The 16,939-nt window shown below is 38.9% G+C and overlaps 1 long non-coding RNA gene across 2 annotated transcripts; it reads left to right on the top strand.

Annotated features, from left to right (window-relative positions):
- LOC308399275 lies at positions 1-10,204 on the top strand. 2 transcript variants are annotated; one of them, XR_013972100.1, is made up of 5 exons: positions 1-62; positions 727-792; positions 1,143-1,301; positions 9,499-9,591; positions 9,850-10,204. It is a non-coding gene; the product is annotated as an uncharacterized lncRNA (long non-coding RNA). The 2 variants fall into 2 exon arrangements; XR_013972101.1 differs by lacking the exon at positions 1-62 and having other exon boundaries at positions 305-792; positions 9,850-10,201.
- Positions 10,205-16,939: the final 6,735 nt, after the last annotated feature.

A 16,939-nucleotide genomic window follows, 5' to 3' on the forward strand; every position in this document is an offset into this window, starting at 1 on the left:
GCAAGACTTCAAATTTAACTTAAAAACGTTGTTTTGGCGCCAAGCTGCTGTTTCTTTGAGAGGTAAGACCACTTTTTTCTTTGACTATGTTGTGTAGTATCTATATGTCCAGCATGGTTATATTTTGCATTTGTCTTACAAGACATGTTATATCGTTTGCGTGCGCTTGTTCTACATTAGTTTTACTGGGTCCTGGACATGTTTTTTTGTTTTATTAAGGGATTAGCTACAGGGGTTCATGGGTTTATTTTTTCAAGTGGTTATTTTTTCATTTGCTTTCTTGGGATTCCTTTTCTGTAATCCAAGAGTCGTAAATATCGAATAGGATAGCAAGGATAGCATAAAGTGACATTTAAAATCCAAAAAGTCAAGGGCGAAAGCCACTGTGACACCATTGTTCTGCTCTATCAGTAATCTGTATTATGTAAAAATGGTCTGTAAATACAGCATGTTTCCTAGCGGAGTTATACATATCAACATAGTTATAAATTACAGTTTGTTAAATCACACACTTAAGTTTTTAAATAAAATTATTCACGACATATGAGTGGACAGACAATGGAGGTCGACAGACCTGGTGATAATTGCTTCTATAGAAAGTTAGCACATGGCAGTGTCAATCTCTTGCTTTTCTTCTGAGTAGTATTTTATTTAGTTGTAATTCAAACAATAATTTGCTTCTTGAAATTAAGTAATGAATTTCTTGTTTTACTTTATAAATCTCAGATCCTGCCTTTACCTGCTCCCTCCTATACTGATGTGGTGTATGTGGTACTGCTGAGCTTGTATGTGGTATGTGAACTTTTAAAAACAAAACTGTTTTATAAGTTAAGTTTTCTTTAGTGACCCATCCCATGCCCCTGTTATTTCGTCTCCAGATCTGAACCACTGTAAAGGTTGCAGTTCAAGGGCCTGAGGTATGAAATTCTTTTCAGATCAGCTGTGATCAGTATTTTTTGGAACTTGATAAATAACAATAAAAGCTGTAATGGCTCCATTAGCATTTTGTGTAAATGTTTGTGTTAAAATTATAGCTTTAATGAGGTCTTTCTACTTTAGTTTTAGTTATAAACTATGTATATGTGTACATATAGTATGTATATTTACAGTACAGTATGTTGTGTTTGTTGACATGTTTTCAGGTGGAAGCAGAATATGTGAGGGTTACTACTGCTCCACTTGTTCCAAGGCTTTTTACACAACTTGACCAATACACCAGTGACCAGCTCATAAAAGTCTTCAAGAAAAAAGGAGGCGTTGCAGGGAAGAAAATTAGACAAACTTTGGCCCCAGCCACACAGGTGCGTTATTCTGTTGGTAGCAAAATATTATGGCTAATAAGATCATTTTCAAATTTAAACAGCTAGTGTATGGTAGCTGCACAGTGCACTTACATTTATATTAAGCAAGACAAAGTTTGGTACTGTTAAGATTCAAAGTTGAGGAAGGAGAGTACACACCACCCATGGTCCAGAAGGTCTTTGGTCAAACAATGATTTTAATGAATACACGCGTGGGAAGACACTCTGTACGCAGACAGCCAGTAGTCCTCGACTTAATCAAAGCATGAACAGATATTTTATAGCATCAGGGTTTGTTTACTGACGCCCCTTCATGCGTCACCGGTACATTTTATACATAGATCAGATCAACATCATCATGACTTTTCACCTAGAAAATCATCTTCTATTTTCATGGCGTGGTACTTTCCGTTCTTATCTTAAAATGAATTGTTCCTCTTTCTTGCCGAGACAACAAGGACGGTTCCTCTGAATAAATTTAACTCTATGTGTGTGTGTCACGACCTCACATGCTCTTTGTGTCACCTCTTCACCTACTGTCTGTGTCTCGTCCTCAAATACTCTTTCTCAATTCACCTGTTGCACTTCTGACCTTTTACCAGACCAGAAGCTCACTGAGACTATGTGTATGTCTTCTACTAAATAAATGTTTTAACCAAGAACCTCTACTAAAACCTTAATATAAAATGATCTGATATATAAGTGTTTTGTAAGCATGTATTGCGATTCCTTCTATGGCTCCAAGTCACTTGCACAATAGATTGTCCGAACATCGCGCCGAACAAAGCTTCCGACCCCCAATTAATTGACCGAGCTCCAACTCTTTAATAAGCACAGATATGCATTGTGTATGAAATAGTCATAACTGCTTAAGGCCTTCTTAAAGCTATCTGTTACATTGTTAAAGCCTCGTCTTAGCCTGCGGCTCAAAATAACTATCTGCTTTCACTTCTGCATACAACTTCCTGTCAGCCTGCAACTCAGTCTTTCTAAAAGAGACACTGTTTAACCCCTGAATGCAATATAAACTCCAGATTTTATTATTAATGCAATGGTAATGATGACAATTATTTAACTATAGCAGTAAAATAATTTCCCTTCTCGACACTCCCTCTCATGACCTCTGGAACACCAGAGGTCACAATACATTGTGTCCTCACGCAGACCCTTCTCTGGTGGTCTCGAACCTCGAGATCTCCAGGATCCTTGCCCCTCCTGTGGTCGCCGAGATCGATCTTCTGCAAAGGAAACAAAACACCTTTTCCTGCATCTCCCTAACTTATCCTTTTTGGGACTCTTTAATCAAAAGCATGATCCTAATTATGCTCTTAACTTATTGACTTGTATTTATGTATATTCTTCAACGTTCCTCATCACTTTAAACTCTTTAAGCCCTGCTTTCACGTCCGGTTGCTCGCTCTACTTTTCCCTTATCTGATCATCAACATCCTGTGCACAAATTGTCGCTGCTACAAGTTCCTCTACTCTAAAAGAAAACAACCACTTTAATCAATTAAGTTTAAGCATATAAGCAATTACTCCTGTATACATTTCATCATAGCTAAATGCTGCCTTGAAACAACTCCTATGTGTTAACACTAACTTCATTTTAAAACCTCACATTTCCTATGTTATCACCTGTTTTGGTATAGCCTTTTTATTTCATTTTGCTCCTTTTAATGTAACAATACCTTCTAATTCTAATGTATCAGACTTAACCAAAATATATGCTTTCCTTCCTCTTTGGTCCTTCTTTAAGTTCAGTTAAAAGCTAAATGAATTTAAGGCCTTTTGCCTGGAATCAATACTGTCATGTGTGTTTCTTAACTCTGTGTCTGTAAGCGTGTGCAATCCTTCATGAACTCATATTATCCTCACAGTAGATTGGCTAATCATAGCGCTAGCCAAAGGCTCGTGACCCTCCAGAGACAAATTTGAGCCACAACTCCTTTAAAAGCACAAAATGCAATATGTATAAAAATCATTTCTATTTATAAGCTCCCCCTTTATCCTAAAAATACCTCTTATGTAATATCTGTATGTGTAAGCCTACATTATAACCACTACTTCTAGAAATCAAAAAGAAATCAAAGCTGTTCTACTCCTTCAACCCTCACTAATTTTCCCTCTAAGATTTATTCACAGCTTTGAAAAACCGGCATTGTATCTTCTAAACAGGATTCAGTTCTGTCATGGTCCTGGGCCATGTTGGCCCAGCATTCTTGGTTCCTTGTATTTTCGCTCCTTATTTAGGCCAGGTTTTCTGAGGTGTCCTGTTGTGGTGTTCCCTAAGTGTTTTTTCCCTTTGTGACTCTTACCCCCTTGTGCCCCTCTGTGTATTTATGAGCTCTCGTCTCTCTTTGTGTTTATTCCATGTTTCCCCCAGCCTGTTATGTCTGTGTTCTCCCCGTGCTCTGGGTGTATTTAAGTTGTGTCTTCTGTTATGGTAGTTGCTGGTTTGTCTGTGTTGTTTCCCCTCGGTCTCCCTGCGTCTCGTTTCTGGTTTGTGTTATTAGCTTACCCAGTTTAGGTTTCCGGTTTCTTGTTTTTCCACCAGTGCTGTTTTGTGCCCACCGTTGTAAATAAATATTCACCTGCACCAGAGCTGCCGCCTTTTGGGTCCTTTTCTACAACTCCACACGGCTTGCCTCGCAAACCGTGACAAGTTCACTTTTAATCCTTTAACCTTAACTTAAAAATAACAGTTTCAGTTTTACCATATCCAAATGATCAAAAACCCAAAAGGTCCTAAAATGATCCTAAATTATTAAACAATTAAATTATTAAACCCTAAACCCCCCTTTATCTTGATACATTTCATGTGTCAAGATACTATACAAAACTTAAAAATGCTCAGTTTCCCCACTCATGATCCAATCTATGTCATAAAATAAACTTAAAACAGAACAGTTATCAGTCATGTGTTTCTTCAATTAATGATAACTGAGTTACATCAAAAATATTTCCCCTTTAACATTTGGCATTCTCCCAACAATATACTATAATCCCATAATCTAACCCCACCTAATAAAACAAAACAGAAATTTTCTCTGGTAAAAACAAATTGTTTGTCCACATTAATTCATCCTCACTCACATACAGTCTCACATTCACTCACATGCAGTCACACCATATATTTGCTGATAGTGGAGCTTCCCGCACGATCAGATACTCCACCCTCAGCAAAATGAGCTCCGTCATTTTTTATTTTCCATAGGAAAATATTTCTTTATGCTTTTGGACTGGATTGACTCGCATAAAATCCTTTTTACAGGGACTTACGACCTTGATCAGTCCCCAGGTAGCTTTCTCCTCAGCCAATTGTAATCTGGAAAGCCGCCTTATATTTGCTCTTCCCGAGAACTTTCAGCGCCGTTATTCACTGTTGCAGGCCTGCTTAAAACAGAAATGAAAAATAGAGCTGATTGTTAGCTCATAAAAACAAAACAAAGTCACCTGACCGGTTTTCTTTAAGTGCACTGTTACAAAATAATGGGCTCCTCCCAGACATGTCCCTGTTTCCTAAAACTCCCTCTATTAAAAACAAAAATACCAACAACAACCTACCTGACAGAATCAACCCATCACCACAACAACCTTAAACACACAAATCTTGCCACCACATAATTTCACCTCCTCAATACACCAAAAGTCTCATTAAAACCACTCAATTTGCACACAAAAATCACCCCCTTATGCTCTTAAATTCAGCATAAGACCCCTTACGACATCATATAATCACTAAACTATAAATTCCCCACCCCAATCTGCACTTCTCGTCTCTGCTATGCTTCCTCTTCCTGAAAGTCACAGTCACACACACACTCAGGAAGTTCCTTCGTCACCACACACTCCAGCTAATTTGCATACTGAGTCATCTCTCAAGAAGCTGTAACAACAGAAACATATGTTTAAACATCACCAACTCATTAAATCATTTTATTTCTTCCAACAGTGATCACTAGTGTTGATCACTCAGTACGAGAGCACTCCTAAGTCACTCTTTTTAAAACTACTTTAATCCCTTTTTTGTTTTCATAACTCCCTTTGTCATATGGCTTATTCTATTCCTCAATTACAAACTCAAATGTATTTTATTAAACATTCACACCATTGTATCATTCATACAAAATAGCAAGCTGTTCTTCATTGCATATGTTTGTGTTCTTAGCCAGGTTTAATCTCTATTTCTGCATTAAACTCCATGAGCTTGTCTTGTCTTTATAAGTTTAATGCATTTTCTGTTTGTGTGTGTGAATTTGCATATGGTGCTTTTGCAGTGTGTCAGACTCCTTCATAATTTTGCCTTTAAACAGTCAATTTTCTCCTCCCCAAATTTACTAACCCAAATTCTGATTTCCTACCTTAAATAGCAGCATTCCTTGTCCTCAGCCAGAAGGTAGGGCTCCACTTGCCACTTTCCACCTCCACCCTAGCCCAGCGGCCTTACCCGTCAGGTCCCGTCTTCTTACTGAAGCCGAGAGTAATCGTGACTGTGCCTGCCTTAGGTTGTCCCAGGGTTTCGAGGTGGGATCTTACCCGTCATGGGCTATCCAGCCTTCCATACTCGCCTGATACGGGGCCCAAGTGGGCAGGGGAGGGAACACACTGGCTCTGGGAATTAAAGGAATGTAAGCTGCTTCCTTCATTGCATCTTATATTAAACTATCTTACTTCTGACTCCTTCCTAGAATAATTTCACCTATGGCACTTTGTGTATGTGTGTTTTCTATTCATTAATGTAATTGTCAGTTATTTTCTCTCTTCATTTTACTTTATTTATCTGTTTGTTTGTAACGTTCTACTTTAGTTCTACTAAACCTTGATGTAAAAACAATACTCCCTTATTTCACGCACACACTCTGCATTTTGCCTACGCACACACTTCTCTCTTAGACTTCCTCTGTTCACACATCACCTTGCACTCACTCTACTATCAACTTTCATAGTGTTATTATTATTTAGTATTTTGTACACCTCACACAGAATCATTCAAATCGAGTACTCACAGCATTCACATCACAACCTTCAACTTTCACTTTCGATCCTGCAAGACGCAGAGATGGACATCTCCTTCACCTAACATAAAACTAAATTACCATATCAACATACAATTACTGAAATTCAAACTCAAATACACCGTTTGTTTTAATAAAGTCAAAGAGTAAACAGGTGTACCAAGTATATGTACTTATGTGTTTTAAACTGAAAGAAAAAGAAACTCAAACTCTTATAACATCACTCATGCCTCTCTCAAATTAAAAACACTTTCAAACTTTAAAACCTCCTACTTTACATCACCAAAGAAATACCTCTCACACCTCACACACCTTTATTCATCATTCAAAACCTTCTAGTCACCGCATTCACACTTAAAGTGTGACTAGAGTTGAGGGATATAACTCAAAACCCACTTTCCTAAGAGTATTTTAGACATGGTTGTCATAATCAAAAAAGCAAGTAAAAAACAAACAAACAAAAATTGAAACCTCTATTAATTCTCACCGCACACACAAGAAATTGAAAAAATAAACCCACCAGCAACTAATGCTGGAGAAAAGTTACTACTGAAAGTGATGTGTTAGTCTTAAGTATATACAGTGCACTCAATATATTTATCTATCTACATCCAAACTCAGTCAATTACTATACATCCACTACGGCAACTCAAAACTTTATTTATAGTCCTCTAATAAACATAAATGGCATTTGAAACACACACTCAACACTGTTTGCAGCAGTATTTGTAAAACCAACTGTGGCTTAAACAGTTCACTGCTTACTCATTTGCATTTTCACTCACACACACACCGTCTAAAAATAGCAGCAGCATTGCCTCAGACTCCTTTCACACAGATCTTTTTATATTACAAAGACGTCTTATATTTACAACTACTGTCAGATCTGTCAGCTTTAGCGCCTAACCAATTTAGACAAATTTAAAATAACCGCCCACCAATTAACCAGTATCAAGACTTTAACTGTTTCTGGCCTCATTTCTAAAATCCCTAACTCAATTTAAAAGCGTCAACCAACCCAAACTTTGCCTGAAGCTCTATTTTTGGCATTTCACAGCCAAGGCTTACCTCGAAGTGTTAAGTTAAAGTTACACGCCCGAAGACCAACTTCTCCTGTCCAAAAAAGCGCAGGTACCGTTCCAAACGGTAAGGAGACTCTAACTCCTAGTTTAATTCCAGGCTGCCCTGTACCCCACAGTTAAACCACACTGAACTATCCCTCTTCGCCGAGAGGTCAATGTCGCGCGTCCACGACAAGGAGGGAGCGTAACCTCCGGGCTCTGCGCTTCCTAGCAGACTCGAACTGCCGTTCTAGAATAATTTATAATACTTTGAAACAACAATCAACACCCGAAACAAGTGTATAACTGAGGCAGATCGACCCTGATGGACAATGGGGACTCTAACCCACAAATTGACCCACAAAGGTCTGACCTAATGACCAACCGGGACTTTAACCCACAAAATGACCAAATACCCTACCAAACTACTTGAGACTCTAACTCAATTTCTTTGGGACTTCAACCCAGTATTTAAACTTTTCTTATCAGACTCTTAACTGCTTTCATTTCTTCTTAGCAGAACTCTAACTGCTTCAACTCATGAGATTTTCATCAAAATCAAAACAGACATCCACCAGTAACTTCAGTGAGTAGACTTAAATTTTGTCATGTCCAATTTGGCACACTTTGGAAATAATTCAACAGGTAGTGCCTTACCTTTTGGATAAGCCGGCTTATGCCCACTCACTTAGACCACTGGAATTCATGTCTGCCCGTCAGACCACCTAAGACCACCAAATTTCTCCATCTAAACCTCCAATTCTCCCTCCTCAACCACCGGACGAAGCCCCCAAATGTTAAGATTCAAAGTTGAGGAAGGAGAGTACACACCACCCATGGTCCAGAAGGTCTTTGGTCAAACAATGATTTTAATGAATACACGCGTGGGAAGACACTGTACGCAGACAGCCAGTAGTCCTCGACTTAATCAAAGCATGAACAGATATTTTATAGCATCAGGGTTTGTTTACTGACGCCCCTTCATGCGTCACCGGTACATTTTATACATAGATCAGATCAACATCATCATGACTTTTCACCTAGAAAATCATCTTCTATTTTCATGGCTGGTACTTTCCGTTCTTATCTTAAAATGAATTGTTCCTCTTTCTTGCCGAGACAACAAGGACGGTTCCTCTGAATAAATTTAACTCTATGTGTGTGTGTCACGACCTCACATGCTCTTTGTGTCACCTCTTCACCTACTGTCTGTGTCTCGTCCTCAAATACTCTTTCTCAATTCACCTGTTGCACTTCTGACCTTTTACCAGACCAGAAGCTCACTGAGACTATGTGTATGTCTTCTACTAAATAAATGTTTTAACCAAGAACCTCTACTAAAACCTTAATATAAAATGATCTGATATATAAGTGTTTTGTAAGCATGTATTGCGATTCCTTCTATGGCTCCAAGTCACTTGCACAATAGATTGTCTGAACATCGCGCCGAACAAAGCTTCCGACCCCCAATTAATTGACCGAGCTCCAACTCTTTAATAAGCACAGATATGCATTGTGTATGAAATAGTCATAACTGCTTAAGGCCTTCTTAAAGCTATCTGTTACATTGTTAAAGCCTCGTCTTAGCCTGCGGCTCAAAATAACTATCTGCTTTCACTTCTGCATACAACTTCCTGTCAGCCTGCAACTCAGTCTTTCTAAAAGAGACACTGTTTAACCCCTGAATGCAATATAAACTCCAGATTTTATTATTAATGCAATGGTAATGATGACAATTATTTAACTATAGCAGTAAAATAATTTCCCTTCTCGACAGTACTCAAAACGTTGGAAAACTTAAATTACCTAAACATATGTAAAATTTGATCCCTCAATTTCGGGTTAAACCAGAAGTGAATGTTTTTATGTTAAAGATCAGTTTTTGAATGCAAAAAAAGATGATGTATTAGTTTGTCTTTACCTCCATTATGGACATATATATTGTGGTGGAAACCCTGCCCAACAGGTTAACTATTCATGTCCATGTGATGATTAGTTGGTCTTGTGTTCATGTCTATCTGTGCAGTGGATATGTCATTCATTTTGTGTATAATGTGAGTTTGTGTCATCCTAAAGTATTTCTGTTCTCTCTTCCTGTATCTCTGCCACTCTCTGCAGAAGGAAACTATTGAAAAGGGGAGGGAGTGTGTCCTCAGGGCACTACCTTTTTACCTGAATGAAGACCCAAGCATCCTCTTCAAAGAATAATTGGTTGGTAATTTTAGTTTAGTTTTTTATCTGTATTAAACCAAATTTTGAATAACTTATGTTGTTGCATGTTGTAATGTTGTTGTTGTAATTTGCATGGAACCTGTTTAAATGTTTTGGGAAATCTTCTTGTATACCCAAACTATTTATATTTATCGTTGAATCTGTAGTCTAAAATAGTGGCCCACTGGGGTGCATGTTCCTAATATTGTGTTTACTTCATTAAACTGGATGCCATTTTTCTATGTTTTTGTGTCTAAGCTACAGCTGTTCAGAGGGAGCTGGAACAAATTACCCTTGCTATCTTTACCATCGAAAGAGCTGATGCCAGCACTCCTCCAGCCGATGTGGGTATAACCATCTAGTGTGTCCTGCATGACCTGGAAGACCTGGCCTCTGCATGTGCACTCTTAATGGGTGGGATATATGCACTGAATCTCAGTTAACCTCGAGACTGAAAGCTTTCTTTGAAGTACTTCAGAAGCTCTTCCTTCATCTGTATGTCAGCATACTCTTGACCAAGGTACAGATGCTCAAGAATAAACTGAATGAATAAGCCAACCCTTAATTTGGTTGATGAATGTTCTGTCAGATGGACAGAAGTTTTTCGGAGGCTGAATGGGAATAAAATGGTAATTTGTAAATGACAGATAAAGGGAAAATTACATTTAAGAGAAATTTAGAACATTTTGAAAAGTTTGTAAACTACTACAATTTAAGAGATTTTACTCTTGTGGGGGGGATTTAATTGAGAGATGATACTGCACCATTGTGCTACATTGTGTGCATTGTAAAGGTAATTGCAATACATATTAAGAATAAGGGTAAGTTAGGAATACAGGATGAATGTATATTTTGCGGACTTTTAAAGACGAACAATTGTTTCCATGTTAAAATGTTTACAACTCAAGCTTTTTGCCCAAACACTGGTAAAATAAACGTTGACAGTGGCAAGTGTTAAATGGTTACTGCTGTGCTGTTGCAACAAAACTGAACGCTGACAAGCTGTTTTATTGTTAGACCATAATGTTGGCATGTTTTATTAAAGTTTTATTTGGGATGGTGATATAATTTTCTTTGGTTGCTAATATCAGTGGACTATTTATTATTATTATTGTTATTATTATTACATTAATTTTTTTAATTGTGGCTGTTGAGGTGGACACTTCACTTTGCATTGTTAAAGGAAAGCACTTCATTGGCGTTGTGTTACTGGACTGACCCTAAGCAATCATTGCAAATAGCTACTTTGCTATTCATTTTAGACACTAAAAGAAAAAACACTCCAGACCTTACTAGCATCACATGTGCATAACTCAAGTGTCATCTTATCTTTTTTTTTTTTTTTTTTTTGCCTGTCCCGTTTGGCTCTTTTGCCATCAGAATTATTGTCTAAAGGCAAAGAAAGATGCCCAACGGATTTACTTTACCAAATTGAGTGTCATCTTATCAATGTGTTATGTGGTCTTCAATGTTTTTTTTCTTCTACTTCTGGCAGATACAGACATTTAATTTAAAATCTTGATGTTGCATCTGTCTACATACTGTTAATTACTAACCCTAATGAGCTGTTGTGTTTTATTTTGGACTGGGTTTACACAAATGCTCACTGAATGTGTTGGCAATAAAAGAAATTTAAAAAAATAAGTTGGATGTACTTAATTCATTTGTGTGGAACCTGTTGACAAAATAGATTTATGTAAAACTAATTAGTAAAGCACAAGGTGGCTGAAAATATAATATTTGAATTAATATAACTTAAATTTAACATTTTACTGCCACAAATAAGAAATGTGTTGAAGTAACTAATCTAAACTATCTAACCTGTAAATATATCATTGTTAAGGTTCAAAATATTTGGGGATGGAGACAAGAGAAAAACCACAATAACAACACTGGTGCGGTCGGGTTGAGTCAAACGATGATTTTAATGATCACACACGTGGGAGATGGACACTGATGCAGACAGCCTCAGATCTCAAAATGGTGGAGTATTGCTCAAACTCTTATAGCCTCTGGTGTCTCCACCTTATCATAAAAGCCTAAACATTCACATGCTCTCTCTCACACAGCGCCTAAGCTACGACCTTGGCTCCCTGTTTATCTGCTCCTGGTGAGATGGGGCAGAAAACTCCAGCATGTTCTCTTCTAATCAGACAAACGAGGCGATGACTTTCTGCAAACAGTATTTCTTATAACTCAGCAGTATAATGCATCATAAAACAATATCATTCATTCACAATAAATCAGCAGTTTAATATAATGCACATCAGTTTAACTAATGCAATAGTTATCAGCTTCTTCTAATTCAGGAGAATAATGCAAACTAAAACTACATAATAATTCACTATCTTTAATTAGGGGTATAACATGGCATAAAATAATATTATAATCTAACAATCATCTATGTTCATACAACATAACTTGATTTAGTTAGTCTTAAATATCTCTTGTTAATCTTAAGTATTTTTTTTAAATTAGATCAACTAAAGATTTTGCTTTAAACTAACATAATGCAATTTCGTGGAACCTGTTGACAAAATAATTTTAATTAAAGTCAACGTTTCATTTTTTTGAGTGTAGTTCAGGGCTGCACGTCATTTTCATTGTTAATATCTTTGTGAAAAGCACATTGATGTGAAAATCTTCATGAGAGTCAGAGGCCCTACAACACGATTAAAGATTCATTCAAAAGAAAATCACAAGTTATTATCATCTTCAGAACATTTCATTAAACATTAGAGACAGACTGCTGTGTACATCTCATCTCTATCCAAACAACCTACAGTCCACAAACACATCATGAACCAGTGCTCTGGGCTGTGGTCTGTCCCCAGTTACATGGATCAGCTGGTTCCCTGGAGGTGACTGCTGCTGTGGTTTGAAGCGGATGAATAAACCTGAACTGAATCAGGTGTCCAGTTACTTTTGGTCCCTTTAAACCAGGCTGTCACATGTTCAGGATGTGAAACTCCTCCTCCTCCGTGAAAACGGGTGTGGGTCTCAATCAGCCAAGGTCTTGGGTGAACCCATTGTGAGATCTAGCCCCACGCTATCATGTGATTTCCTGTGATCAAATGTCCCAGGATGTGAGTGGGCGTTAAGACGTCCATGTCCATCTTCAAGCAACTTAAAGAAGTCCAGACGCTTTTCTTTCCAAGCTCCTTCAACAACATCATTCATAGAACAACTTCCAGCTTCTTTTGCTCGGCTACAGTTTGGATGGATTTGCATTTAAAGATGCAACAAGACTAAAATGGTTAGGGTCAGGAGGTCAAAGGTCAGAGCTCCTGTGGGTCTGAGGGCGGCCTCACGCTGGAGAAGGATGAAGGAGTCTGACCTGAGCCAGTGTTTGACATGAACACATCAGCACTGCTGTCAGTGAGCCTAACGACAGCCGTTAGCATCATTTCAGTGTTTCAGTCATAAAAACACTTCCTGTCACTGTGGTGGTTACAGTGACATCATGCAGTTTGTGCTTTGACCTCCAGAGGGCGACAAATCAGCACAGACAGAGAGCTCCATTCAAACTTTGCTGCCATCAGGAATAATTCTTCAAATATAATCATCAGTGTTTGAGCAGTTATGATATCAGGGACAATCTAGACATGTGTGACAATACTGAACATGTCACATGACACACCTCAAACATCATGTGATCCACTCTCAGTCTGCACTTTCAGTCATGACTTCAACAGGTTGAAATGAGCTTTGAAGAAACATCAGTTCAGTGCTGAAATATTTAAACGCTGCAGGAAGAACAACAACAAAGTGATGACGGATGTTTGTGCTTCAAACAGGAAAACCAGCAGAAATAAATCACAGCCTGCCAGAGGTTTGGAATTTCCGAGGTTTATTTGAACGCAGCACAGTGTTACGATGTTCCCGAGTGTCCTCAAAGTTTAATTTCACTTCCTGAACTTCGTGGAGTGGAGCTTGTTGTTGGTGTGTGAAGAAACTGTAAGTTTGCTTTGTTTCCTCCTTTAACAGTTTGTCTTTAGGAACTTTACTGTTTGTTCAGCTCGTGTTTGATTTCTTCACACAACAAACTGTGTGTGTTTGTATTTCCGGTCTCTCCATTAAAGTCAGTGTGTAATGTTTCCTGGCTAACATCAGCTGTGTGCAGCTTAGTTCAGCACAAATCTGCCGCTCCATAGTTCACGGTAACGGACTCACAGCTGGACCAACGAGGCCGAGTGTGTCCGCCACTCTGAGCTACGTTCGTGTTTGTGTACTTGTAGTTTGTACTTTGAGTTCACTCAGAGCCCACAGAGGACGCAGCGTACGTGATGACGTCACAGCCCTTTACCTCCTTTACTGTCACTGTGATTAATATTTACACACGAGACACCTGCAGAGCTCTGACGCTAAGCTAGCACACAGCATGCTAACACTAAGCTAAAGCTAGGCTAGCCAAGAACCCAGAGTGAGGTTAAAGCTGAGTAAACACTGACCCCAGACCAGCACCGTGATAAAGTGAGCTGCTGCTGCTGAACTTGAACAGGTAACAAAGTGATGAGCAGTCAGGCTGCAGGTTTCTACCTGTTCATGTTTCTACAGTAGAATCACTTTGAAGTGTCTTTGTGCTGTTTCATCTTTGATTTGTGTTCATAAACACTCAGAGAAACATCACGTGACCTCATCAGGATCTGTGTTGGTGTGTGGGGCTGTACCTCAGCTTTATGTTGTTACATGCTCATTTGTTCATTTCACACAGTAACATCAAAGTAATGTTATGAGGAGTAATGAAGTAACGTACTCCATTACTTTTAATCAAAGTGTTCTGTGTAATATGTGTAATAATGACTGTTTTGAGTAATGACCAACACTGATCACAACAAAGAGGAAATGCCTCCAACATGCACAAACATTTGAGCCACAACATGCAGTTAATGTGCACAAATGTCTTTGATATGCTGCTCAGTGATGGTGGTGACTGTCAGAGCAGAGCTACTGAGAATCAATAAGTAATATCAATGATGGGATCAGAATCACTAAATTCTTCTCATCCCTGTCAGTATCATACATGTGCTGTATAATGTGATAAATGTAGAGGTGCTGGCTGTTCTCTCACTCTGCTGTTTAGCTGTAAAGGACGCCTCCCTGCCTTTGTCTCATTCATGACCTTTAATAGTCTCTTCTAACATGCAGAGATCTGTATGATCTGTTTCATAGAGTCTAACCAGCCTGTACAGGTAACAACAACAGTCACTGCATCACTGACACACAAACGTCATCTCTGTCAATAACAACATTCATACATGGAATAAAAACACATCAGTGGATCATTGCTGGAGCTGATGTTTGTGCTCCTGGTGCAAAGGCTCTCAGTTTCCTCCTTGAAATAACATCAGTGGTGGGTCAGCGACATGCTTTCTTTCCCTCTCAGGTTTAAATATCTGGGACTCTCCACCGTTTGGTTTTAGAGCTGAAGAAGCTTCTCAGATGAAACGTCTTCCAGAAACTTAAAGACGTCTCTTTTCTCTCCAAGCTCCTTAGATCACATGACCTGGATGACTGAACCTACAGACATATTGACCTGGTTTCATGGTCACATGACGGGTCAGAGGTCAGCGACTGTAACTCGGTTCCTCCTGTTAATGTGAACTCACTGAGTGTTTGTGGTTTACCTCTCAGACTGACTGAAGATGATGATGGAGGAAGAGGAGGACAGAGCAGAGTCTGCAGGGTCCAGCTGTCCGTCTGTGAGGAGTGACCGGTCCAAAGGTCAAAATCCAGACTTCAGTGGTGAACCTGGAGCAACGAGGTCAGAGAGCTGAACTCACTGAGTAACAGAAATAATTCTGCACTGACATTATAATCAGTGTTGACTCTGGTTGATTGTCTGACTGTGTTTGTGAGCTGAGAGGAAATGAAAATGAGTTTGTAACAAAAATCAGTTTTGTCCAGTTTTCCTGTAAAAAGCTGAACTCTAATCTAAGAGGATGTTACTGACAGGAAACAGCTGCATTATCTGCAGTCTGTGTGATCACAGCTGCTTCAATCATGTTTGTGTCTGCAGAGGTCAGAGGTCACAGTCTGCAGGGTCCAGCTGTCCGTCTGTGAGGAGCGACCGGTCCAAAGGTGACCCTCCATACTTCAGTGGTGAACCTGGAGCAACGAGGTCAGAGAGCTGTGATGACTCCTTTACATGTTTGTGTTTCCTGGATAAATATGACCTGAAACATCCTCAGATTGTTACAAAGATTCATTAAAAAGAAAACAATGAAAGAGAAAAGATCCAAATGTTCGACTTGGTCATTTGCTGTTTGAGGACAGTGATGCTCATATCTGTGGGGAAAGTGTGACCTGAGTGGGTTCATGTTTGTCTTTAAAGAACAGAGCTGCTCTGATTCTCTTTGTGTCTGATCTGTTAAACAGTCTGAGAGGTCACACAGAGACCCAGCAGCTAAAGCCTGGATCATACTGGCTGCTGTTACTCCATCAGGACAACACTGAACCACAGTGGTGTGGATGTAGTGGATAAATCCCACCATACTGATGCTCAGAGTTAACCACAGGGAACAAAACCAGATGTTACCTTCAGATTGTGACCTTTGGAGTGGACGATGCAGATTTCAATAGAGAATAAATGTTGTTGTTTTTCAGCTGTGAAGAAAGAATCTAATTTTCTGAACTTAAGAATTTATGATGCTGGAAACAACATGGAGACTATAACACAACATTTCCACTGTGTTCATAGAATGAATGTAAAACTGTCAGACATTCATTAAATATGCAAAATGTCTACAGAAGCATCAGAGGGTCAGACGTGAAGCACTCAGTGATTTTGATCAAATGACTCATCAGTTATTGATCTGTACTACACTGATCTACCACGTTAGTAAAGCTGGTGTTCTGGTGGTGGAGGGAGACTCGGATCATGTTCTGGTTTTGGAGCAGTGATCTGCTGATGGTTCAGTTTGATGAGCTTCTTCAAAATCATCCCTGACATCACCACTGAAAGGACGTCCATGAAAACAGACTGAAAATTACTGATATGTTCACAATCTGAGAGTTTAAAACTTGACAGACTTGATTCAGATGAAGTTATTTGAGCAGAAACTCCTGGATCTTTATCCTGTGTTGATCTAATCCTTCATGGTTCCTCCACAGAGTGGACCAGCAGAGCTCAGAGGTTCCCAGTGGTCAGTCTGCCCAGCAGCATCAAACACAGCTGGACTCCATATTTATGGTCTGTACATGTACAACAACTACTTTAATATTAATAATAATGCATTTATTTATAGGTCCCTTTCAGAACACCAAGGACTCTGTGGACTAAATGACCAAAAGAAACAAACTTTGAAATCAGACGGTGCAAATGTGATCACAGGGAAACGTTTTAAAC

The sequence above is a fragment of the Rhamphochromis sp. 'chilingali' genome (genome assembly GCF_963969265.1).
Source record: "Rhamphochromis sp. 'chilingali' genome assembly, chromosome: 1".
Classification (NCBI taxonomy): Eukaryota; Metazoa; Chordata; class Actinopteri; order Cichliformes; family Cichlidae; genus Rhamphochromis; species Rhamphochromis sp. 'chilingali'.